General features: G+C 42.8%; 1 long non-coding RNA gene across 1 annotated transcript; it reads right to left on the reverse strand.

Annotated features, from left to right (window-relative positions):
* Nucleotides 1-208: 208 nt before the first annotated feature.
* Nucleotides 209-21661, reverse strand: LOC306654235. The gene is made up of 4 exons (XR_013761913.1): nucleotides 21578-21661; nucleotides 14877-14982; nucleotides 3263-5428; nucleotides 209-1989 (listed from the first exon to the last, which is right to left on the reverse strand). It is a non-coding gene; the product is annotated as an uncharacterized lncRNA (long non-coding RNA).
* Nucleotides 21662-21714: the final 53 nt, after the last annotated feature.

Here is a 21714-nt window from a genome sequence, read left to right on the forward strand (position 1 = left end):
AAGCAATGCATCTTTTCTAAAAATAAACACCCCCTCCTTTAAACTTACAGTCTGTGCATGCAGAGTATGTGACTCTTGGGGCCTCAGAAAGCTATAAACTGCATCATTACAGGACACTGAAGCTTTGTGGACGATATTACAGCCATCTCAAACAGTCTGTCTGAAGAACAAATCTTAGACCAAAATAGCATCTTATTACACATCGGAATTTTTATTTATCCTTGAAATTCAAGATAATAATACTAATAATGCCACTAGAATAGATCAAAATACGCCTGATGAGCATGAAGTAAAATAATTATGCATAAGAATGTGGGCTTGTTCAATGTCTCTCAGGCACTGTCTAACTTTAAGGTGGTTCAATTTTTTTTTTTTAACTGTAAAAGTCAATAGTTTGCTGCATTTTTAAAAATATTTAATAAAATTTATAAATTCCAGTAAACCAGAGAGTTCAAAAACAATAAGGTAAACAGAATGATTTTTTTTTCTTTGTCTTAGAGGCTGGCTGGTATATTTTTCAGTTCACCATATGACCAAAAACTAATAACATGTATCTCTGATGACATTTCATATCTTCAAGGATAAAGAAAAACAATTAAATGTCGAGAGGGGAAAACCAAATGATAGATAAGGAGACAGTAAGCAGGCTAACTCCAATCTTCCCTTGAGGAAACAGGTGCTTATACAGCTCTGACCATCGTTGGAAGATAATTTTCAGTAAGAGATAAAATTCTGACTCCAAGGTAGATAGCAAAATGAAGATATGCTAAATATTTTATTAAATATTATCATTTAGTAAATGATATGGAGATGGATTGCAAAGAAGGCAATTTAAACCTCTGTAGAGTAAGACACCCTTTGTGTGTCTATCTGTTACCTACAATTTGCTGAATTGCAACACAGCTCACAGTCAAAGAACGAAGGCAGATTCTGACAACCAAGAAGGAAGTGTGAGAGACAGTGTGGAACTCACCCACTGAAGCAAAGCTTTTTATACCGTGCCCCCCCACCCCGTACCTCATGGTGCTAGTCTCCTGCAATATTCAACTCCAGAATTAAACAGAAATGAGGACTATAGATTTAGGAGGAAAGAAAAAAAGAAAGATCCTACAGCAAATATCTGGGCTCAAACATGTCACTATTACTCTTCAAGGATGATGGATAGATAATTTCCCACTGCACAAAGTTCTGTGAACTCAGGGACTTCTGCTGTTTGGGTCACTATTGGAGATAGATCCTGGTTCTGCATGGAGCTTTTACAATGATCAGAGCCCTCTTTAAAAAAGAAAAGGCATTCAAAATAAAGAATATAGAATTAAGTACAGAGCAAATGTTTTGTTAAGAATGAGGAAATAGGGGCTGAGGTTGTGACTCTGTGGTAGAGCACTTGCCTCACACATAGGAGGCACTGGGTTAGATTCTCAGCACAGCATATAAAGAAAGGAATAAGATAAAAGTTCATCAACAACTTAAAAAATATTTTTAAAAAAGGAATGAGGAAATAAGTCTAAAATCATAAAAGTCATGAATTTTGAAATTGGTCCTCACGATTCCCACTGAAAGAGGGATGAGATGTGTGGTGCATCTATTGTCACTTATGCTATGTTACCAAGAAGATTGGTGCTGATAGTCAATGTTGGGCACAGGGGTGCTGTGCTTGTTTTTGGTGTTGGGGTTGGCTGTAGCTAGTGTCCAGCTCTGCACACTCCAGCCTTGCTTCCCTTCCACAGCCCACATATGCGCAGGGTCAGGATCACGTCTCTTTTGAAACCAGTTCTGTCCTCTCATCTTTGGGTCATGGTGCCAGGAAAGTCACCCCAGGAGGCACTGAGAACCTCTCAGGGAGCAACTCCTACACCACAATGGTGAGCAAAATCTTCAGTGGACATGTCAGCAATCATGATCCATAAGTATATCCCACAAAAACCAAATCCACGTGTCCTGCATTCATGTTTCCCTCAGCCAGTCCCAGGAATTCTCCATCACCACCTAGAAAAGCAAAAAAGAAACAAACAGGTAGTTGGAGGGAAGGGAGGCAATCACCTTAACTAACTGTGGTTAAAATGTACAGAGACACAAACGTGTCCACGTAACCATATTGCTAGTAACCCACCTTTTTTCTCACTATGTCCCAAGCTTCTTGCCCCTTGCATAGACAGTGGAAGGCACTTAATAAGTCTGTTTAATAGTTAAATAACTGCTTCATGGAGCAGGATGAAAGGAGGGTTCATTTATGTGAGGTTTCATGGTGTCCTCAAGAATGGATAGATAGGACATAAGAAAAAAATTATTCAGGAAGCTTTAAAATGATCGTTTAGTAATAATTCATGCTAATTTATTACCAATGAACCAAATAATAAGTCAATAAATTAAATAATAATAAATAATGAATTCAATGATTAATTGATTAAACTACATGGTGATTTTTAATTTATTAAGTTAATAAATTATCACTTGACTTACTAAAGTTACAAATGTAAAACTAACTTTTAAAGTGTAGTTCACAAATTTATCATTCTATTTGAAAATCCAGAAAATATTAGCAATCACTTTTAAGGATGTTTGACAAATATTTGGTTCCTTTTATAATACTTCAAACATTTTCAACAGTTTTTATAAGTTTAATGTATTTACTAGAGTATCCCAAAGGCGTGAATTAGTAAAAGCAGGCTTCCTGAATATTTACCAAGTCTTTTCATTTACTAGTATTTAAACTTGTAACAGTATGAGAATTTTTCATTTTCTTAAAATGTTTCAAGTGCCTAAAATATGCATGAATTTATCACTCATAAAGAAATATTAATACTATGATTTTGTTATTCAACATTTTTCCATTTCATCTTAAAGTATCAGAGATGTGTTTCCACAGAAGGACTGCAGCTCCCTTTCCAGTTAACTGGTGTGTCCATGATCAGAGGTTTGGTCCAGAACGCTGCTGGGCTTTTACTGGTTACCCTGCTGGGACGGAGGGAACAGGTTTCCTTGTCACGTGGCCACAACTCCAGGATGTGGTCCACTGGCCTATTTCCCCAAATTCCAGTTACACCCATTCACTAATGCTTGGGTCTTCTCTCAGACTCCACACTCCTCATCCAGGTTGCTTACTTGGTTTGACTTTGCTTTCCCTCGAAACCCAGGATATAGGTCCTGGCTAACGTGGGGAAGTTCAGAGTTGTCTTCAGGTTCAGGAACTGAGTCTACTGAAAGAAAATGCCAAAGGAGAGCTCATCAAAGAAAAGCCAGGACATGCCGATCGACTCACCTAAGCACAGGAGCCATCGCGATGTGACAGAAGGAAGAGTCACTGATGCCCTCTTCATGGGAGAGGACAGTGAGGGCTGTATGCTGCTGGCGCTTCTAGAGGAGTCACAGATAATTTTTAGAGGACAAGGATGGACCAGAAGAACTTGGAACAGTTTCTCTGGGCTTTACGTGTCGTATTTGACTTCGGTGTCTTCCTCTATGATGCCTGTGATCTTCCTTGGTTAGTGAAATGTCAGCAGGAAGACTGAAGACGTTTGTGCTCCTCTTGGGGCATTTGGTGTTTAGGCACATAAGGGCTCTGGGAGGCCCCTTCCTGTGCCTGGAAGACCGGAGGAAGGAGTTCACAGGGACCTGCAGGCAGCTGCTGAACTTCAGATTCCAAGAGCCACTCTCCGGGGGTCATTTCCCCAGACCCATCAGTCACTCGGATTTGTGATTCTGATGGGATTTTAAAGACAAATATCATTTCTGCCTAAGGACAAAGGTTGTCAGTTTGATGAGCCCATTTTTAAGATATTCTCGAATTCATAGCACTGGTAGAGAGCTTTAGAGTGATGTCCAGTTGAACTGTGAGATCTCACGTGGCCTTCGTCTGATTTGAATTTAAGCTTATGAGGTCATTCTACTGGTAAGAAAATGTGGGCACATTTCCTGAGGATAAAATCAAAGACACTCTCTGGCTATTCACAAGAATGCATCAAGGGATTCCAGAGAAGGAAAATCATAGCATAAAAAAAATCTGTGATCAAGAGAGACATAATTTAATAGTAGAACTTAGTTATAATCGATTATAGGGTACATGGGTTAAAAAAATAATTTTTGAATGAGAAAGTACAAGAAAAAATGAACAATAAATCTATAGATCAAAAATCTTAGACTATATGAATCATTACAGAGGTAGAATGGGGGTTGATATAAAGGATGCTCTTTTCCATGGTGGATGTTTATATTCTTATAAACCCTAATGCAAATGTCAAAAATAACTAATGAGAAAGCAAGTGTGATGTAAAATCATTATCATCTTCATCATTGTGATTCCATATCTTATATAAGCAAAACCCAGAAAAGAGGTAGGCTCAAGGGGAGATAGAAACTGCTTAATTTTTCATCTTCAACAAAGAATTAGACTAAGGTTTTTTGACATAAGCATGAAAAATAAATTTAAATATATTCATAAAATTATAAAATCAGCTGTCTGGGGTGTAAAATTAAGAATAATATGGGTGAAGAAATAAAGCCTTTTCCTTGACATTTATGTTCAGTCACCAGTCTATGAATTAAACTAACGAGGCAGAAAAACAGAAGGGAAAAGTCCAATATTTGTGTGTGTAAGGCACACACCTGCAGGCACACTCTGTGGTAAATAACTTAAAGGGGGGCTAGAATTTCAGACTCCTACACCATCCTAATAGGTGAAGGAAAGGGAAGAAAGGCCATTAAGGGGAAACAAATAACTTTTTGGAAAGATAAGTGGGTTTTCAGGAGAACAATTGGGAGGGAGGACAATCTGTGACACTGGTTGTCTACACAGGTCCCAGAAGAACATCCATGTTCTTTTGGACTGTGAAACTTCCCCAGAGAAATCATCTCCCTCATTCAGTTTCTCCCTCAAGGAAACAGATCTACTATAAAGAAGAATTCAGGGTAGCCTTGTTTCTCAGAAGGCTGGGTTGATTGCTTCATTTTCCCTGAATCTGTTCAATCTCAAATGTGTTTAGCTGAAAATAATCATCATGCCGACTCAGGTTCTGAGTGGGTCTCCATGAGAGAGTTGCCAGCTGACTCCTGAAGAGATCACCAAGTAGCCTGTAGGTCAAACAAAACCGGTTTGCTATGTGTGCAGTAAGTAGGGACAGAGTCACAGTAACATCCCCAATGGGAAAGTCACACATGGGCCACACCTACAGTGACAGTACTAGGTCTGTGGTCTGGTATAAGGGGGGTCAATGCAAACACCTGACTGGGATTTGGCAGTTAGTATGATAAGAGTTGAGAATTGATGGACGGGGAGAGATGAAACATTTGAGGTTCATCTTCAAAGAATAAACAACAATTTGGTGAATGCACTTGAAGAAACTGGCATTTCATAGAGAGAAAGAAAGACCACTGTTCCTGATTCTGAAGAGAACACCACTGCTCAGCTAAAGAGATTTCCAGGAAGTTCCTGAAACAAACACAGAAGTTATTTGTAACTTCATTTTGAAGCAAAAACTTGCTGCCCAGAAGTATAATGTATATCATAAAGTTATGTTAATATGATTAAGTGATGTGAATGGAGATAGTATTAGTTGTCCATACTGTTTTTTTTAAACATAAGCATTATTAACAGTTAGAAAGAAAACATAGTTTTTATATGAAAAAGGAGAAAGATGATAAGCAAAAATGAGCTTAAAATCAGAAAACAGAAATTAGAGTAGGAGGAAGACCAAATATACCAATGAATGTTAAAAACGAAAATGGATTAAACTATGTAGTGAAAGAATACACATAACAATATTCTAATGGAAGGCAAACATACTTTAAAATGACACCTGAAGACTAAAAATAAAGGATGGGGCATGATATGTCAGATTATCACCACAACATTAAGAGGGGAAGCTATATTAATATTAAAAATTCAAATTCAAACCCCAAATTATTAATATTGTAAAAGAAGTTCTTGTTAGTTTTATGATATACCAATCAGTGAAAAAAATAGCAATGTATCATTATGCACAAAATAAAAGGGTTTTAAAATATATAAATCGAAAAGTGTTGGGGAGAGCAGATATGAGAAGAAGAGGAATTAAGGATGATTTGGGGGTAAGGGGACCAAGAGATGCCAGTTATCGAGTGAATGAGTGGGGGTGAGGTATGGATATGGGCCATGTAGGTGTTAGGGCTCAGAACAAAATAACCCAGAATATGACACTTTGGCATGCTGAAAGGCATTGGCATCCTGAAGGACTCTAAAGAAGGCCTCTCTGACCTTCTCTTGCCTGGGATTTCCCCCACGAAGGGCCTAGACACCAGAACCTCTCCTCAAAGCCAATTCTAACACCTTGAAAGGTCACTCTCTCCTTTCTGTCCCTCCCTTGAAGACCCTCATTCCAGAGTGTCCTGCTTATTCCCAGGAGGATTCAGAAAGGATTCAGCTACACGGACAGGCCAAACTACGGCGCAGACGGGCTTGCTGGGTCCCCCCAGTCTATGACCGTTAGGTAATGTCCATTATGTGTTTCATCGCCGTATGGCTGCCCATGCTTCATCAAACTAAGCATGAGAACAGTTTGCACTGGGTCTTTGGGTCTGTACCCGTGCCGCGAGGAGCTTCGATGACATTAGCTGGTCATGCTTTTCTCCTGCTAAGCAGACTTTTATTATGGCCCTGTGAGCAACGGCAACACACCTTTCTGCTGCCATGCAGGTTTGCAGAGAGAAGGAAAAGGTAGTTTGAGGACGGGTTGCAGCAGTGTCAGGAAAGGCCTTCCAGATCAAATGTGGGACAGCAGTCAAAAGGGGTGCCATTCTGAACCTCAGTAAGGGTCGTGTGGTCCAAGAAGAGGAAGTAGGTGCGAGAATTCAGGGTTCCTGACAAATCCTGACAGAAAGCATTTCTAGATCTCACAGAAAGAGGAGAAAGAGCAGTGTCTCCCTCACCCATGGCAGGCTTCATGGCTGACACCCAAGAGCAAATGACAAATGAACAGAAGCACAAATTCATGCAGTTTTATGTGGCTTAGGAGCCTTTAGAAGTGATGATCCAAAGAAACAGGAAAGGGTGTATTTTTAAAGGTTCTGATCGAGAGTGAACAGTTACAGAAATAAAACAGGGCAAAAGCGGGTAGGAGCTCATGGGGATAACTGGGGGAAGTCAGCAAGGCCTCTCTGTTCAGGTTCTTCTTGGCCTCTCTGTGTAACATAGGGGAGAGAAAACTTGCCCTCCACCCTCTGAGCGTTCTGTAATCAAGTCCATGAAATAAACTGACAGTGGGTGAAGTAAGAGGAGAAAAACTATTGTAGTTACATACATATGAGTGGAAACCCTGTAACATAGGAGGCTCGAAGAAGGGCCAGATGGTTGAAGCTTATGTATCATCCTGAGATAGAGAAAGGAATAGGGGCCTGGGGCTCCTGGGTGGTGGTGACAAGGACATAAGTCACTCTAGAGCAGGGGAGTGAATGCATGGTGAACCGAGGCTGGGCTGCTGTGCAGGAGAAAGTCTCTCAGTTCAGAGACCTTGTTCCATGGGGGCCTCTTCCCCATAATACTTCCCTAACATCACTTTCCTTTAGAGACATACGTTGCTTTTACAAAAGGGCAGCTGTTCAGAGGTCCTCCTGTGTCTGCAGTTTCTCCAAATATTCAGCTCAACATATGCCAAAGAAATGTATTCTGGTGGCACATTCTCGGTTCCTCCAGTCATATTTAGGGGTCATGTGTCCTGACCTTCTCTGGACAAAGTTCTAAGTGAGATGATGATATGGACATGATCTTGGTTCCACTATCTATTCAGCATCTCAGGACCTGTGGCCCGGTGTGTAGTTCTTTAGTTTTCTCCCTCCCTCCCTCCCTCCCTCCCTCCCTCCCTCCCTCCCTCCCTCCCTCCCTCCTTCCTTCAGCTGTAATCTGCATTGTCCTAAGCAATGAGACTCAGGTGGACCTGTCAGAAATGTCCCTTCCCTATTCATGCTTGGTCTAAAGGGGACAGAAAACAAATAGGAGAAGGTTAGCACATCACTAATCAAGCCCATTTCAGTTTGTAGTAAGTGTTCTGAAAAATATGAAGCACCATTCCATGAGACTAACTTGTTGGAAAAGGAAAAGGAGGATGAGAGCAGCACCAAGTAAGCTCTTCAAAATGGAGTTGGGGCGTGAAGGAAGCAAGACTCAGGCACATCTCAAGCTGCTGCTGGGTCTGAGAGCTTTGGTCTCCTCCACCCTGACTGTAGACATCTAGAATGACCAGATCATTGCACTTTTCCCAGAAACTCAAGATGCCTTAAAGGAGGTTAGGCGCTCTTGTTTTATGGACATTTTTGCTTAATACATGCGTTCTTTTCTAGATTCTGTGATCTCTTAGCCCTTGCATTCTGTTTTGGTGTCAACAGGAATTTCTCTTTAAACAATTCTAATTGCTTTGTAATAATTTAAGAGCCTTTCCTGCATATAAGCTCCTGCTTTCCCTGCCTCTTTCAGAAGACCAACTTAGAGCTACCTGAACCCGCGTCTCCTAAATTGCAATTTCTAAGACCCAAAATAAAATTCTCCTTTTACATTTTCTGAATTTGAAGTGGTCAGCAGAGAGTGTCCTAATTGGGACTCAGAGGTCAGGGGCGGCTTCTCACAGGAAGTGACACAAGCTGAGATCTAATGACATGGATCAGTTGTGGGAGGCTCTGTGAAAGAGGAGAGGCTGGGGTGGGGGTGCGTGGGTGTGTTTCAGAAATGGAAAGAAGGCTTTGGTGATGGGGTAATGGTGAATGAAAGGCTGTGACATCGGGGAAAGGATCCCAGGTCTATCTGTCCTCACAGGCCATAGGAGGCAGGGGATTTTTTTTCTGTGCATCAGTGAAACATGCCTTGTTGAGGCTACTTCAAAAGGAAGATCGAATGTTATCTTCCAGTAAGCTAACATACTAATGTGATGCTCTGAATATCTTTGCTTCTATCATTCAGAGTTACACGTTTACAGTTATTTAAATAGACTGATGTAAGAGGTAAAGTGTGAAGCTTGCCGAGGGAATTAAAGAAATATTTAAACTATATTAAGTTTAGTTTAGATTCTCTCCACAGAGATTCTGCAAAACAGACTTTTTTATTGCTCTAGTTCCTTAGAAAGTCTTCTGAGTATTCGATTTCATTTTTTAAAAAGCCCAGGAGCACCTATAAGCTTTAAGAATTCTGATAATGAATATCAATGATTGTCAGTGGTTTTAGATAGTTTTTAGAAAGGTGTTATTGAAGTGATGATCTTATTGCATTTTCAGGCATAACAATTTATGGTCTACTGCTTGTAACAGGGACAAAATGGAGACAATTTAAATGTCCATCAATGAGGAAAGATGCAATAGAATGTGTTATTGTCATATGAGAGACTATGACATAAATTAGATATGTGCGGACAACCTGTCCAGTTCCACCAAATGAGGAGAGGGAAATGGAAGTTTGTAGTAAAATAGGTCTAGAAGCATGTTTTTAAATGCATGAAGAATGAATCATATATATTTTTATTTGTTTATTGCATTGGAAAGTAGACATGAAGTCATTGTTATGGTTTCTGCTTGGGAAACCGAAATATTCTAGGGAAGAATAAAGGGAGTTTTCAACTTTATTGGAAACTTTCTTCTGTTAAAAATGATCTCATAGGCTTGGGGCGTAACTCAGTGGTAGAGTACTTGCCTAACATGGGTGAGATCTGGGTTCCACCCCCGGTACAGAAAAAAATCTGAAATAAATATGAAAGAAAATTAAAATGTGTTATTTATAAGTTTTTCTTAATCTGGGTGCTTTTTATAGCTTTCACTATACTAGCTTAAATTTTTTGCATTTTCCAAGCTTTATGAGTGAGGACAGCATCATCCAGCAACCATTGGGTCATGCCTGGTAAAGGATTCTCCAGGTCAAAACATGGTCTGTGTTCATGAAGAGACCGTCGTTTAGGGATCTCTGAGAAACACATAAAAGTTTGCTCTGTGTCCTCAAAGATACAAAAATTAAAATCTGAATGAAGTGTGTTTTACCGCTATAAGAAGGGCTGACACTTTAAGAGTTGGGCCCATGCAGAGGTCTTTAAGGCTCTGGGGACACACCCTTGAGGGAATTGGGGGACCCCAACCTCACCTCCCTCTCTGGTTGTGGGATGAGTAGCTAGTTCCACCACTCCGTCTGCCATTATGCATTACTTCACCAAAGGTCAAAGCAATGAGGTCAACTTATCATGGACTGGAGGTGCCAAAACTGAGCCAAAGCAAGCCTTTTCTCTTTATCAGTTACTTATCTCAGGTATTTGTTACAATGACAAAAAGCTGATTAACCCAGAAACACCACACAACAATAAAAAGGAATCTGATATTGAAATAATGGATGACTTTCAAAAGCATGTTTTTTTTTAAATTGTTGGTAGACCTTTTATTTTATTCATTTATTTATATGTGGTGCTGAGAATTGAACCCAGTGCCTCACACACGCCAGGCAAGTGCTCTACCACTGAGCCACAACCCCAGCCCCAAAAGCATGCTTTTTTTAAAAAAAAAAAAAGTCAAAAAAAGGAATAACTTGTTGATTTAATTTAGATTGATTTCAGTACTACAAAGTTTCAAAATATACATCAATCCATAGCTGTAGTAATTAAAATAGTGATTGTTCTCAGGACAAGAGGGCAGGATGAACCTCTCTGGCCAACAGAAATGCTCTATAGAAGGGCTGAGGTTTTGGCTACATGGGTAGATGTATGTTGAAACTTGTCCGTGGCATATGCAACTTCTTTGTATATTATTGTATATAAATTTTGTTTAAAAATTTTTGTCAGAAACAAGGAGAAGAATCTTGTGGCAAGAAGAAAAATCTTAATGTGGAGTATTATCTTGCCTTTTTACTCCAAAATTTCATCTCTTGAATTTATTCTAAGATAAAAATAGTCTCCAGAACAAAGTCACTGACTGACCAAGTACTTCCTGAACGCCATATGTGCCAGGCACCCAGGGTTTAGCGACATCGTAGTGAGGCAAAAACACAACGAAAACCAATAAACAGACAAATAATCATGGAGTGGAGTACAAAGAGGAAGAAAGCCACTCAGCAGGAAGTTACTAACTCAGCATAGATGGCACCTGTCTTGAGGGAGTGTCATGAGAGAAGACCTGGGGACACCACAGTGTTGAGCTGAAATGTTGATCCCCTCACATCAGTTTCTATGAAAAAAGGCCCCTGGACTATGGTGGGAAAGGCAAATCAGGGCTGTGACGTAAGTACAGAAGAGTTTTGCACACATAGGGAGAAGCATTTACAAATGCTCTGGCACTGCTGTGGGTCTTCTGAGAAGCAGAGGCTAAGACAAGGGTAAACATCTGAGGGACCTATTGGGAAAAACACCTGCGAAGTGAAGGAATGTATTAGGGTTCTCCAGGAAAAAAAAAAAGAGAACAAATAGGATATTTATACTTGCTCAAATTTATATTTATTGTGAAGAATTGGCCGCATGATTACAGAGACCAACAAGCACCAAACCATCCAGTTGTCAAGCTGGGAACTCAGGAGAACTGTTGGTGTAGCTCCAGCAGAAGTTCCCCCTAACTTTGTCCTCCTGTACTATGCAGCTTTCAACTCAAGGGATAAAGTCCATCCATATTAGGAAGGTCAAGCTGCTTTAGTCACACTGTGGATCCAAATGTTATCTCAGAGGTTGTACCTCAGTGGCAACTGGTATAGCATGTGCAGGGTCCTGAGTTCAACCCCAGTAAAACACACACACACACACATACACACACACACACAGATGCACAGACACACATGCCTCTGTTCAAACGCTATCCGGAAACACCCTCACAGACACATCTAGAATAGTGTTTAACCAAATGTCTAAGCACCTCAAGGCCTACTGAAGTTGGCATTTGAAAGTAACCATCCCAGGAAGCAGGTAGGAATAGACTGGGATCAGCCTCAGATCTGATTTCTGGGAAGAGGCAGAGAGGAAAAAGGATGGACTGGGTAAGGAGAGCCTCAGACCTCAGCAGAAGCTGAGAACCCTTCAGCTGGAGGGGATCCCTATCAAAGTTGCCCCGTAGAACAGTCCTGAGTCTGGCAGAAACGGAAGCCTTAGCAATCCTGCCTCGCCATCTTTGGCAGGAGGCGGCCTAAGGGAAGTGTGAGGGGTGTGAACAGCACCAGTAAAGATGAGGCAGATGGAGGCTGTCACCAAAGATTGTCCTGAAGGCAGCCGAGTCGTCACCACAGGCTCCCCGAGGTGCAGGGACTGGTGACTGAGGGAAGGCCAGTGGGGCTGGAGTTAGGAAGCCCAAAGCTGAGAGGAGGAAGATGCCCTCCAACAGCCAGGGAGAAGCCTGTGCTCCGAGCAGGGAGTCCAGGTCCAAGGCTCTGGGTTTAAACAGCATGGGGAGGTGTTAGACGCCGTGTTGGAAAGATGGCTGGGAGCTGCAAGGAGAATAGCCTGGGCGCCTTGGATTAGTAAGGAGGGCTTTATTTGTCCAGGGGAGGGATGTGGTGTTGGTCAGGGGTAAAGCAAATGAAAACGCAGGGAAGCGCAAGTGTCTAAGGAGTTTTTGAACAGCAGTTGGTGACATTTACTTGTGGCAATGGAAGGAGAGGCAGGTACGGAGGATGGTTCCTAGGTTATCTGGGTCTAACAAATGGACAGATGTGGTGGCGGTCCCTGATTTGGAAGAGACTGGCACTGTCAGCAGGCCCTCCGAAACCCTTCCCAGTATTCCTTTTCTCTTTATAGAGGCCAAGCACAGATGGTCATGCCCTGACCCTCCTTTCCTAGGAGGCTGTGAAAGGAGGGACAGGCCTTGGACCAGTGTGAGACATATTTATTTCCAGCTAAAGGAGAGAGGTGGACACTGAAATAACAAGATCGATATTTATTGCTCATAAGCCATCAAAGGAAATAAAAAGAAATCATAAAAAATATTAAAGTAATAAAAAAGGCAAGAAAAGGGATAGAGGGGAAGAATAGCTAGAATAAAGGGGAAAAATGGCAAGAGGGACAGACTTAAAGCTGTCAAGAGTGACATTAAATTACAATGTCTAAGCATCTCAACTAAATGGAAGAATTGTCAGATAGTATGACGAGTATGCACTGCCTATAAAAAGTCAAAAATCCACTTTCAATAAAAGGACACAAATAGATTAAAATAAAGATGTATGAAGGCTAACCTTCATAAAGATGTATGAAAGTTGAAAAAAAACTGAGGTGACTATATTAATGTTCATCAAAGTAGATTCTGGAGATTCGGGGCAGGGATAGAAATAAAGGGGCTAGTTCATCAAGAGAACCTACAATCCTAAGTGCAATGTACCTAATGAGAACATTTCAAAATATGTGAAACAAAAAGAGCTGAGAGCATACAGATGATTATAGCCAGCAACTTCATTCCTCTTTCAATATTTGACAGAGAAAGAAGACAGAAAACCACTAACCATGTGGTCAAATATATGGACCATACTCTCTGGGCCATAAAACAACTCTCAATAAACATAAAGGGACTCAAATATACATCTTATCTTCTTTGACAATGATGGGGTTAAATGAGAAGGAAAATCCTGAAACCAAATAACGTATTTTAAGTCACTCAAGGGTCAAAGAAGAAATCAAAATAGAAAATATTTTGAACTTAAAATGTGAACATATGACATATTAAAATTTGCTGTCTACCCATAAAGCAGCAATTGTAGAAAAATTCATAGCGCTACACATCAATATCAGAGAAGAAGAAATGGAGGCAATCAGATCAGCTTCCATGCTAAGAAGCTACAAAAGACACAGAGAGTAAACAGAAGAAAGGAAATGAAGAGGAGTGGAAATTAATAAAATAGAAAAGAAAAACAACTGGATAAATCAATGAAATGAAAAACTGGGGTTGTTTTTTTGAGGGGGGAAATAAATAAAATTGGTAAACCTCTTGCCAGTTTGCTTCAGAAAAGAGACAACCAAATTTTCAGTATCAGGAATTATAGAGCTGAAGTTTCTACAGTCATCAAAAAGATAATAAGAAAACATTAGGAATCAATTTAATAAATTGAACAACTTTGATGAAATGAACAAATTCCTTGTAAAACACAAACTACCGTGTGATCCAGTCATTGTACAGGTAGGTATTCGTCTGTGGGAGGAGAAAGCATGAATCTGACCAAGGGTTAGAATCTGAATGCTCATAGCAGTTTAATCTGTAATAACCAAACTGTAAGCAACCCTCAAGTTCATCAGTGGGTAGGAGGATGAACAAGTTAAGGTACAGACACACACGGATTACCAACTCTGCAATGAAAAATAAATGAATTACTGATACATTCCATGACCTAGATGTATCTCGAAATAATTGTGCTGATTGAAAAAAGTCAAACCAAACAGAATATATATGTAGGATTCTATTTATAGACAAACCAAGAAACTGCATAGGTAATTTATAATGATAGAAAGCACATCTGTGGTTGCTTGGGGCCTAGAAGTTAGTGAGTTGGTTGAAGGATTAAGAGGAGGATGGAATTTTTGGAGAGGGACGGGTCTGTTCACTAACTTTCTATGGTGATGATTTCAAAGCTATACTTAGGTCAAAACTTAGACAAAGTTACCCTTTATGTATGTGCAGATCATTGAATTCTATTATATCTCAATAAAGCTATTTTTTTAAAAGTGTCACTGCTCATTAACATGAAAAGTTCAGTTGGTAGTTTTCTGTTCCTTAGTGCATAAATGGGGGTGCATGTTAAAATTCATAAATTGCACCCTTGAAAGTGTTGGCTCTTATTCTGGTGTCTGAGATTCATGATATTTCAGCTAAAAATCTACCAGTGGTCTGATGGGAAATATTAGAAGGAGATAATGGCAGGCAGCCTGAATTTGCTTCTAGACATGTTAAGGTTAGGCTGCATGGCCTCGGTGGCTTCCTACCTGTTCAGTGCAGGGTCCTGGGTTCTCGATCCATCCCACACACAGCAGCCTTCTCCCTTCCGGCCAGACCTCCACTGTACTGCAGATGGCCCGCATTTTGCAGTCCCTTGAAGACAAGGTATTTTCAAAGTGAACTTGGAAAGCTGCTTCTGGGGTGCTGCACCCTGATACCTGTGCAAGGGATTCATTCTCCTGCTGCCCCTGATTCCATCTCAGTCTTTGGACAGGTCATGGAAGAGGTGGGTTTCAGGGGCCTTGGCTGTGGAAGGTGGAGAACGTCACCAGGTTTGGGGAACCCTAAGGCTTAACTAACCTGGCGGACCGCTTTGAACGTGGGCACATTTTATCCAAGGACCTCAAGAGACTGCACCAGGAGGGCTGGTCCCATTTATCTTGGTTTTCCAGAAGAGGTTACAAGGCAGGGAGAAATTTTACAGCTTGCTCCAAGTCACTGGTGAGCCTGGAACTGCCCCTGTAGTCTCTGTGATGCTGACTTCTAAACGCACAGCAACGCCACTTGCTGTGTTTTGAGAAAGGGCTTGTCGGGATGCCTTTGTGACCCAGTGAGTTTCCCATCTTTCCTGGTGTTGGCCTAGATTTCCTTGAGTTAGCTTTGCAGTGACCCACAGGGAAGAGGGCTCTTCTCACTAGAAAGAAACTCGGGGAGAGTCTGGGGTATCACAATCGAGTTCACTAGAGGCCTGTGTGTGCTTTTGTGTCCTTAGATTTATATAAAACTTAAGATGCGAGATTCACCCATGCAGAAAGAAGCAGTCATTCTGACTTTTTTAAAGTGGCCTTGGTATTTATTTAAAAAAAAAAAAAAAATCACACAGGATAAAAAGAAAATCTCCACTACTCTTGACAACAAATCATTAGCATTGCTAATATTTTAGTGAAGATACAACCTGTTCTCTACACTAGAGGCACATTATTTTAAAAAGGGACTGTCCTAGACAATCAATAACATACTGGTAAAGATGTATAAGAAACTCCTATTCTCTCTGACCTCATCTACCACCACCCTGTTTCTGGTCTCCCGATTCCACAAGCCAGCCTTCCTTGTGACCTCCCACTGGGGGCCAACCCCAAGAAGACAGAAAGTCTACTCTCTGCCTAGCTGCTCTCTCTGCTCCCCTTTCTAGCGTGTCTGGCTCGAGTTGGAGCTCAGAGAGCATTTACTGGTATCTTTTCATGTGTTTTAACGGTTGTGATTTGGATTCTTAACAGAATGGCAAAGGTGACTTCCTGTTGACTTTGCCTTAGCAAAAGCCTCAAGGGCCTGGGGTGGAAATATTTAGCGAACATTCTAAAGCACGGTGCTAGACCATCTCTGCAAAATTGCCCGAACAACAACAAAAAAGTTTACCAACATTTCGTCTCCCACAATACAACCTGGTGGTTCAAGAGATCAAAGAAGGAATATTTCTTGGCCAAGAGCTGGTGGTCTGCACCTGAAGGGTGGCCAGGGGAGCTCAGCTTTGCCTTTCAGCAAGGGATTAGTTTTTAAGCAGACTGAAGGACAGTGCCTAAAGGTGAGACCCAGGGGGGGCTAGGTGCCCAGCTGTGGCAGAGCTCAGGACTGCAGCTGCCCTGGGAACAAGCTGTCATGGGGGCTTTTTCTCTGGCCAGTTCTACACACAGGGAAACAGCAGGCTGTCAGAGTGGATGGCCCGGAGAAGATGCCTGGAAGGGCGATGGAACCCAACATAGTCCGGGGACTCTGGGGTCCTGGGGTTGGCAGGGGAAAGCATAGTCAGACTGCAAGGGAACCTATGAGAGAGGAGTAGCAAAGTTTCACACACTTGCTGCCTTAGGGCATCAGCCCTAAGGCAAAACAGGAGTACAGAAGACTTCCTGTGGGTTCTCCAGGAGCAAGGCTGTGGTGCAGGGCTCCTAACTGGATGGATGCGTCTTGGGATGCACTCAGAGATCGCGAATGGCTGAGGACGAAGGTGAGCACTTGTCAGAGGCTCTGCTTTCCATAGCCATTCCCGCTCTGCTCAGAGCGGTTCTTCCAGCTGCCCTGAACCCACAATCTCATGAGCAGTTTTGTTTCTCTTTTTCTAAAGGTTTTTGGGTCATCTCAGAAGTTGATTTTTAAATGATCACCCATTTCTTTTCCAGCTTCCTTTAATTCATTTTTAAAACATTCATCAGACAGGACAATATTTAAAACATATAAATCAGAGGCCCCTTCATGCTTTCCTCCTTCTCAATATGACACAATTTCCTTGCTGTGGCCCTCAAGGTCAGAGGCTGGGCTATTCCTTTCTACCTCTAGATCTCTGTTTCGCCTGCTCCCTCCTCTCTGGGCGTGGACCTACTGCCCTGCCCCAGCTCCTTGGCCTTGCCTGCGCCCTTCCCTGCGTCCCGCCTCACACAACACTGTTTGCAGCTGGACCGCACTTCCCTGACATTTCCTTCTCATGTATCCTATCGCAGCTTAAAGGTCATCTCCTTGGAAAAAGTTTCCCTGCCCCCTCCTCTATTATCTCCTGCCAAAAATTAGACTTAAAATACTCAGCATAAGCATGAAGAATAAGTCATCCTTGCTGGGCACAGTGGCGCACGCCTGTAATCCCAGTGGCTTAGGAGGCTGAGACTGGAGGATCGCAAGTTCAAAGCCAGGCTCAGCAACTTGGTGAAGCCCTAAGTAACTCAGTAAGAACTTGCCTCTAAGGAAAATATTTTAAAAAGGGTTGGACTGTGGCTTAGTGAAAAAAAAAAAAAAAAAAAAAAAAAGAATAAATTTTCCTTATTGCTGCTCTCTGTACAGCACACCTCTGATTGCCTGTCCATCACCGCCTGTAGCTATTCAAGTTGTTTATTTACTTCTTTATTTTTGTTGCTTCCACTGGGATATAAGCTCTATGGGAACCGCAACCTTATTTATCTGTGTGTGTGTGTGTGTGTATAAGTATATTGTGTGCAATCCCTGCCCATAGCATGTACTCAATAAATTCACGCTGAGTGTAGGACAGGAGAAACTGGGTCAGGGAAGCACACCTGATCCAGGTTTCCCTTGGTGTCACGCTCCAGTCCTTCTCCTTTATTTGGATGAGGGCTGGAGGAGGCAAGTCCCTGCATGGAGTGACACCCCCTCTTTGGTGACAGTCAAACTGTTTTCATGAGTGCAGCCGCAACTCGCTAGAGGAAAGGTTGCATATGGTTCTGTGACCCTCCTGCTGGCAGCAGCAGGCGGTGGGGCCAACGCTGAAGTTATTTTTGGTAAGGAACTGGACAAGTGCTGTGCCAGCCTCAGCCTAAGTGCTTTGTGGCACTTGGTGAAAATACAGACTCCTTTGGCAAAGTGTGAGAGACTGAGAGCCTGTCACCTGCTCCAGGAAAGCGCAGAAGCCTCTGGACTTCTGGGTATAATTTTTTGCCCAGAGCTGCTCAATGCTATTTATAATAGTAATAACAAGAATAATAAGAGTGGGTCGAGGGGAATAAAGAGGGCAGGGCAGGAGTGGTTTACACGTTTGGACTAGACTTCTGCTCTGAAGGTGGTGGGCAGAGTGAGCCTTGCACTGGCTTCTGGCTCGCAGCGCTACGCCGAGAGGGTTCTGACTTGGTATAGGATACCATTTTGTGTCAGATCAACAAGATGTCCACACAGAAGAGCATGGCTCTCTGTATTTTCTTTTGAACACACATTCATTTCTGTTTAATATTTTCATAACAGGGTGGTATCAGGGCCAGCACTCGCATGAGGTAAGTGAAGAACCCAGAATGTGAGATTTCAGGTACTGTGCACTCTCAAGGTCCCATGCGTGGAAGCTCAGCTCACCCACCCACCCGTTTGCAACTCATTTTGTTCTTGTCATTCTAGAACCCTGCCAAATGGAGGCAACACTCTCCAGTCTCCCTTGGATGGAGATGTGGCCATGTGGTAAAATAGTGGTCCGTGGGATATGAGAGAAAGACATGTTTGCAACATCTAAATCACATTCATTGGGAGGTTATTTTCCCTGCCCGCTCTCTTGCCCCTTCTTGGGACATTATTAGCTGGAGGGTGGAAATCACATCCTAAGAAGCAGGCTGACCTATAAGCCTGGTCCCTGGACCTTATGGAGCAAGCGTCCTCCCTGTCCGGCCTGGACTGTTACATGAGAAACTAGTCAACTCTTAGTGCAACTGAAGGCACTGTATTTGGGGTCTAGTTGTTATGCCAGCTTTGTGTCTACTTCAACAACATAAGATGTTCCTGGGCTTCTAATGGTGTCACCAGGGCTTGGTTTGCTTCTCTTTAGTTCTTCATTCTGTTTCTTCTGTGAGCTCCTGCTCCTGGATAAGTCCTCCCCTACCGTCTCGTGATGGAGCCAGTAGCTCCTGGGCTGCTCCCACCCCAGCTGCATTCTAACCAATGGAGGGAGTCTGTGTCCCAGGACTCAGCTACAGTAACCCAATTAACTGTCAGTCGTTAACCTGAGCCATGCCACATGTCCATGTCTGAACCAACCACCAAGTGTCATAAGGAAGGCAATGCTCAAAATCAAAATGGCTACCATTATTAGATGGAGGGAATCCAGATGCTGAGGATGCAAACAGAAATGCAGTCATTGGATGAACGCAGGGGTTGAAATGGCAATATTTTTGTGTTAGACTTATCTCTAGTGAAACTGAATTTTGTGTGCCTATATGTCTGTGTGCAGTTGTGCAAGTGTGCATGATACAACTCAACTCGATGAGCACTCCTATATGGTGCATCTCTGTGATCCTTTTCCTTTGTATCACCGTGGCATGTAGCATAATTTGAAGAAATCTAAGGCACTGTCCTGTGACTGGCATATGACAGTCTATATTTTTCATGTATTATCAGTTTGATTTTACCAAACAAATGCATATGCTGGACTCAATCTTGAAATTAAAAAATGTTGTTTCCTCATATCTAGTTTCTTACTAGTTTGATTCTAATTTCTTCATTTCTAGTTTAATTATTTATGGATGGTTATTATACTCAACATCAACTATCAAGGGATGGATTCCTTGACCTGTTTTTCTCAGTTATTTTTTCCATTATTGTGAGCTATTCAGTTCAAGCTCCTTATGTCTTAATTTCTTCATCCTTTGTTTCTATGATACTGTAGATTTGGTCTACGGATGATGTGATTGACATATTCCTTCCACGAACACCTCTATCTCATGGCTACCATGGATAGTATTTTTTTTTTTTTTTTTTAAGTTCTAACCCTTCAAAAACAGCTCTTCAAGTGACTTCACCATTTTCTCTTCTTTTGGTGAGAGATTTAAAGAATCATTTTTCCATAGAAGGGCAAGTGAAGACAGAGCAGATGGTTTGCTATTCTGTGAAAACGAAGTTCTCCCTGTCAGATTATTTGCCTTTTGATTGTCCCAGTTTAGCCTCAGTTCTCCTGTGATGCATTGGGCAAGTCTCTTCTTTGACACTCACCAAACCAGGTGTCTAAAAGCCTGCATTTCTGATGAGAAGGGGAAGCTCCTATAATCTTGGTGTTGAAAGCATTTTATGTCATCAGTCCAAATAATCCACTAGAGGGATGGATCATTTTCTCAGTAGCTTTGACCACAGGTCACTCAGCCTTGGTTTGGTCACCTCCACTGAACAAAAATGGTCTAACTGTCAAGATCTCCTTTGCCTCTGGGCGCAGCACAAATGAGAAAGGTCTTCCCTGGAGACCAAATAGTAGTAACTCCCTCCCCCAGGACACCTGCTCTTCAAGAGGCACAGGACAGTGTGTGGGAGCAGAGCTGGGGGCCACACCACTCCTGGCTCTGAGTGCCCAGTGTGGGACGCAGGAGAAGTCCCAGGGCCTACACTGCTGAGCATCAGTTTGTGTGAAACATGGATGCTAGCCTCGAATTCATTCTTCCCTTGACAAATTGAGCACAATATCCAGCAGACTGGTGTTCAGTAAATGTTGGCGGAGATCAACACATGTCCCCAGGAATGTATCTCAGCCTGGAGCTGGTGAGCAGAAAATCTCATTTGTTTTACAGGTATATTTACAGTATGGCTAATGTTAGGAGGGTGCGCTCTGCTGATGGAGATCACATGGGCCTGGCATTTAGATCAGGGAGTGCCTACCTCAAAGGATGCCGGGCAGTTTAAGTTCAAATGAGTTAATCCTTGCAAAGGGCTTGGAACAGTGCCTGGAACCGACGTGGCCATTTGATGACCACTAAAAATCTACTGAGCACCTACTCTAGGGCCAGGCTTTGGGGACAGTAATGAGGCCCAAGTCTTGGTCCCTGGAAAACTTACAGTCCTGCGAGAAAGGCAGGATCAAAGGAGACAAACGTGACAAATCATACCACGAAAGCCTGGATCTTAGACGTCAAGGAAACCGCAGGATGCTCTCCATTTAAGCCATGACGAACAGCCAAGGTCAAGGCGAACCAGGGCTACCCTGCCTCCCCCGACAAATGCACCCAGTGTCAGCTCTTCTGGGGAAGGGAGAGGGGGGGATGGCGGCGTCTGGAAAAGGGTGAAATTTCCTCTTAAAATAAGTCACCCTAGCAACAGGAGGGGGCGCGTCGCCTGGGCAGGCAGTGGGCAAGGTGCGAGGGCCGCTGGGGCGCGCTCGGGCGGGGCGGGGCGGGGCGGGGCGGGGCGGGGGAGGGGGCGAGCGCGCGCCTGAGCTTCCGCTCGCGGGTGGCCGCGGCCGGCGCCGGGACCCGCAGGGCTCCTGCTCTTCGCCCCCCTCCCCCTCGCTCACCTCTCCATCCTCTTCCTCCTCCTCCTCCTCCTCCTCCTCGGCCGCGAGAGGCCGCTGGATCCCTCGGCAGCGCGCTCCTCCCCCTGGCCGGCCGGGGTGGAGTCAGCTGACGCCGGCGCTCCAGCCTCGCCTCCCCG

Source organism: Sciurus vulgaris, assembly GCF_902686455.1.
Source record: "Sciurus vulgaris genome assembly, chromosome: 2".
NCBI lineage: Eukaryota > Metazoa > Chordata > Mammalia > Rodentia > Sciuridae > Sciurus > Sciurus vulgaris.